Source organism: Myotis lucifugus, unplaced genomic scaffold (assembly GCF_000147115.1).
Source record: "Myotis lucifugus unplaced genomic scaffold, Myoluc2.0 scaffold_165, whole genome shotgun sequence".
NCBI classification, from domain to species: domain Eukaryota; kingdom Metazoa; phylum Chordata; class Mammalia; order Chiroptera; family Vespertilionidae; genus Myotis; species Myotis lucifugus.
The window spans coordinates 794,146-800,145 of NW_005871213.1; positions in this window are offsets into that span (position 1 = coordinate 794,146).

The following is a 6,000-nucleotide window of genomic DNA, read 5'->3' on the forward strand; positions in this document are numbered from 1 at the left end:
CAAAAGCCACAGTCTCGATCTGTACAAACTCGGTTGCTGACGCCTACCTTCTCCTGCAGAGTCTGTAACTCCCAGGAGGGGCAGCTGGGGAAGAACAGGAAACAATGCGTGTCAGCGTGGGGATGAACGGCCCTCCCTCTCCAGCAGGGATCACCTTACTCTGCCCCTGAATAGACACAGGGGTGGATGCCATGGACGTTCTCCCCGATGTTAGAGGACAGGGAGTCCTGTGGTCACACTGTCACCAAACCAAGCCAACGGGATGATGCTCAATAAAATTCAGGAACAGAGCACAGATACAGACGTGCAGTAAAACCATCAAAAAGGCATAAACAAGCATCACATTACTGATAAGTCAAGGAAGGCAGGCCCGGAAAGATTACTGACTGTGTGATTCATGGACACGCTTTCAGAAGAAGGTGGAACAAGAGGTTGCAGAGATCAGACCAGCACTGCCCCCTGTTGGATACAAATACTCGGTGCATTCGGGCTTTGGTGGTGCCACAAGGGGTAGGCAGGGATTTAAGTGATGACCATGTTTGTATCTAACTTCTTGTGGTACAAATGTCTACATTAGACAAAATGCACAGGTCTGTGTGATGTTGTGATTTATATTAAAACATATATATATATGCTTTATAATAATGCCAAGGGTTAATTCCTAACAAGAATGCTTTATAGAGCTTTCAACATTAGGACAGGTAAGAGTTTAGGGTTAGAAAAGTTCTTACTTGAACAGATACTGCGATAATATTATTGAGTGTTTAGCATCTTCTAGTCACTGGAACTTTTTTAAAAAATATACCTTATTGATTTTTTTACAGAGAGGAAGGGAGAGGGATAGAGAGCTAGAAACATTGATGAGAGAGAAACATCGATCAGCTGCCTCACACTCCCTACTGGGTATGTGCCTGCAACCAAAGTACATGCCCTTGACTCGAATCGAACCTGGGGCCCTTGAGTCCGCAGGCTGATGCTCTATCCACCGAGCCAAACCGGTCAGGGCTGGAACTTTTATTAGACCCATTTCATAGCGAGAGATACTGAGGCACAAAGTAACACAGATTAATTTGCACAAGTCACACGGATTTTCTCCTTTCTTTTTGAAGAGTGTCTGCACCAGGATTTGATCACAGGAAATCTGACCCCAGAGGCTGTATTTTAATGCGCACATAGACTACTTCTTGTAGGCTAGTTTGGGGCTGGTTGGTGCTGGCAGATGGTGGAAGCTGACTCTTTTGTAGCTGCTTTTATGTATTTTTTAAATGTCCATTCCCAGAACATTTGTTTTACAGGCTCCCACTAATCTGTATTCCTGATTTCTTCTGAAAAATCCCTCATAGCCCCTATCTCATTCCCTCCAGCCCCTGAGGGTGGAGGCAGAGAGAGGCTAGTAAGTAGCCCACAGTCAAACCATTGTCAAGCTCTCTAGCCAGAATTCCGATCCTAACACTCTAGCTCCCGAGCCCAGGCTCCTAGGCACCTGGGGATGCCCCAGTTGGAGGCACCGGAATGATTTCTTGCAGGGTCTGTACCCCCCGCCCCCTCCCCCCCCATGAAGAGTGACAATGACAAGGCTAATTTCTCCACTGAGGGCTCACTGTGCCAAGCACTGGGCTATGCTTATGGGTGTTTTATGATTTACTTTTTAAAACAACTCCCTGGCGAAGATGTCATCCCTAGTTCAAAATGAGTAAGTTGATGTGTAGAAGGGATGAGAACTTGAGCTTGTCCATAGGCTCCTGGCTGTGGTGCTGTCTCCGCCAAGCCCAGGCCAGCAGGAAGCAATGCGCCGGGTGCTGAAGAGAAGGGCACCTGCCACAGTGACTGTCACTGCACTTGGCTGGCAGCCAGACCGGGCACAGCGCCCACCTGCTCACTCCCGAGAGCCCGTGACGTGCCTCTTCCCCATTCCACATTCAGTTACACCATGTTGTTACCTTGACATTAAAGCGATAGGTGTATTGATAAGAATCAATGAAGATGACACACCATGGCTTTTGCTCCTTCCCCTTTGGGAAGAGCTGGCTTCCCAGCGCACCCCTGTGTGACCTTCAGCACATTCCGTAACCAGCGCCCAGCCTCGCAACTGGCTACCATTCCCTGATCTACTCTTGTCCATCACACTCCCTGAGCCTCTTCCCACTTGACAATGAAGTTCATCTCCATCGACTTCTTGTCAGACCTGTTGGTATGACCCTGCACCCGTCTTCTCCCTGTGTCTGTCCACTCTCCACACTTCAGCCAGAACCAGGGTTTTCCTGTTTTGTTTTGGTTTGAAAAGGAAAAATAAAATATAATGACGTGTGATGTTTAATGTAACAAGACCCATGGGGCTATCCCCAGCACTGTGATTCTTAACACGGGCAGGACCTAGCATGAAATCGCCCTATATTGCCCCTCCAGTGGTCCCCTCCCTCCTGTCTGTGCATCCGCCTCATCACCTGGCCAAGCCCTCCTCACTCTGACTCTCTGGACGGGGGCAGCAGGAGAGCGGAGCGCAGGCTCCTAGCCGGACGGGCGTGGGCTGGAGCCCTCCGCTCGGCTGGGGTTAGATGTGAACTTGCCTCCATTCTCTGAGCGGAGAGGAGCGCTGGTAGCCAGTTGCTAAGGCTTTTGCGAAGTGTAAGTAAATAAATAACCACTGATAAGTGGGCTCCCACTCCACGGAAAGGGAACGCTATATAAATGGAAGTCATTGTCATCGTTGTCTTTAATATGATTGGCATCGTCCCTGAAAATGGCTTTTCTTATTCTGTTTGATCACTTAGAGCTGGAGGGGAGGGAGAATCAAATACCCTCTGAAAAGCGACCATCTGGTTCTATTGAAATGAGTGCCTGCGACCAGCACGGTGATTTAAATACCAGGCTTTGAACGGAATAGACCTATTTGTTGGGCACCACAGACAAGAAGAGGAGGCACAGATGTCCTGCTTCCCTCTCTCTCCATCCCTGTGGGTCGCCCACCTCTGGTACCAGGGTAGTGTTGTGTTTGGGGTGGCGGGGGTGTTGAGAGAAACAAAACAAAACAAAACAAAGCCAACATTCACAAAACAGCTTCATATAAAATGATCGCACTCAAGGTACTATGCAATCCCTCAGGATTCTATAACGATACATGACTTTAGACATCAGTACCTACACCCACTCTGACCAGAATATTCCCTATTCCAACCTTCTTCAGCTTTAACCAGACACACTGCCAATTACCCTTCAGACACCGGCTGATGAGCAGACCATTCTGGGAAGACACCTCTAATCTCTCCAGGTATAGCACACCGCTCCCTCCTCTGCGTGCCCAGCATCGTGGATATGCCGTCACTTGAACTTGTTAGTTTGCATTGCAGGGCGTCTATACATGACCCTATTTATAAATATGATAAGAGATCCCGTAGGGCTCGGCGGTGTTATCCCCATGACCCAGTTGAGAGGAAATTGAGGTACTCAACCAGCATTTGCTAAATTGCATGGCACTACATGAAATTGCATAAAATTGAGATTCAGTTCCACCAGGTAGGGTTTTTTGTGTTGCCCTAATTCTAGAGGAGTGTTATGTCTGTGCAAGATGCTGATACTGTATCTCTGGAGATGAAGAAGCAGAATGAATACTTATGTGCTTACAATGTAATTGTAAGTTCACTTAGTAAAATGTAAACACAATTCATCTAAATAAATTAGCAAATAAGGAATACAAATAATGAACCTTGACCTGAATAATATGTCAAAAATCTACTCACAAAAAATAATAGTATATGCTAAAAAGCTTTCCCACTTAAGAAAAAGAATTAGGTATGATGCTTCCTATAACTATCTCAATAACATTTTAATGAAGTTATTGGCTAGATAATGGCAGTAAATAAGTCATAAAATTTAAAACAATATTTTTTTCCAATTGGTATCATAGTTTATAGAGAAAAGTGCAAGAAAATTTACAAACCACAAAAACATACAGTTATACTGTGTCAGGTTATTAGATTCTAAGAAAAATAAATACATGGAAGGCACTAGCATTCTGTTATACTATCAGAAACCTATTCAAAATTGCAAGAAAAATATTCATAGCAATAATGACATAGAAGACACTTATGAATATTATAACACTTATTAGGAATGAGTAATAAATAATGCACAGGGTGTTCATGGAGGGCATTAATAAATGTTTCTAAATACACAAATGGAAATCTCAACCGAGTGATATATGTTACTTATGAATGGCAACTGGCACTCCCATGAAACTGACCACTCCCCTTAAATGATATAGGGAGTGTCCATGAGCAGAACTAGTCTGAAGCCCAATACACAGACACATCAAAATGGCAATCCTATAGGACTATGCAGAGGAACAATTCTTGTAAAGACATTTTGAAACTCAGAATCTCGGATATAGAGCAAGAGATTAGGTCTGCAGTCAGAGAGGGGAACGGAGCTCACTGTACTAATCTTTCACTGAGGGCGTTTATAGGGTGTGATTGCCTCAGCCGCCAGGAGGAGCGTGTTAATGATGCCCATCTCTCCCTCTGACAGGAGAATGCGACTCCCCCAACCCTCCAGGAGCTCACGGCCTCCTGCAGGGCGAGAGGGTGAGTGAGACATGGAAACAGAAAATGTTTCCACGCAGCTGGGAGACAGGATCAGCTGCCCTCTGCATGCCCGCCCACTGGGGGCGAGCCCACAACCAAGGTGCATGCCCTCGACCGGAATCGAATCTGGGACCTTTAAGTCTTCAGGTCAACGCTCTATCTGCTGAGCCAAACCAGTTAGGGCATTAAACGTAATTTATAACCCAATTTCAGCAAGTATACCAAGTCATTGTAGTAAATTTCTTTTCCATCACTCCCCCTTTCTTTTTAATTTACCACTTCAATGTTAAAATGTTTGAAACTTTGAATATTGAATATATTTGCATAACCTAGCAAATGCTTTCTGGAACAAGGGTGGTATCAACGATTATTAAAAATTAATGTAATAATTTGGATCTGACATTATAATTAGGAATTAAGTGGGTCGACCAAAGGGCTAAGAATGTCCATGGCTAAAGTCAATGTCACACTCCAGAATGTCACAGAACACTCACTTTTCTGGGGAGGGGGGCTATCTCACTTTCCTTACCGACCTAGCACATTTGATCCGAAGACCATATGCCATTAGTACGTATGAAGAGCATATTTAAACTCTCAAAAACATTATGTGGTATTATCATCACATCATTCTTATTTTATTTTAAACGTGATTGTTTATAGGCAAATTGTTTGCAGTTGGAAATACAAAATATGGCCTTATTTCTTTTCTAGAAAATACAACAATACATTTGTGGGATACTTTTTAAATAGAAAATAATTTGCTTCCATTGGCATTTGCCTTACTTTGACTATTGTTTAGTGCTAATATTCAAACATAAAATAAGATTTTTCAGAAGACATGGAATATATGCAATAATTGTCTTTACATTTTTAACATACAAAGCAATTGACTTATCTGACATCAACAATGGAATAAGGCTTTCCCTATATTTGTATGGGTCATTTGATTATATGCCCTTAAGACATTGACATAGATTTGCCCTCTGACTCTCTTCTCACTGGTAATGTAAGATGTTCCCGCTTTGTCAGCAGACAACACCTTTTCCTAAGAACAGATTTAATCTGCAGTGCATTGAGTTTCTTCTAAGCAGAAACATACATGTGCTCAAACTTTTGTGAAGCATGTTAAGTATTTTTTATTTACTTTTTTATATACTTTTGTATTCTCTTTGTTGTTTATTTACTTGCTCTGGTTTTGGAACATTCAGATTATGTTCTCTTTTAAAAGGAATTGCCGAAGTTAAATGTGTGACTAATTTGAGCAGGTAGATTGGGCCAGTGCTGCAGTCAACGTGTGTGCAAAGTATCCCATGTGGTAGAAGGTGAAACCAGCCTATATAATAAAAGAGAAACGTGTAAATTGACCATCCCTCCGCTACGCTCACCAGCCAATCAGGAGAGTATGCAAATTAACCCAACA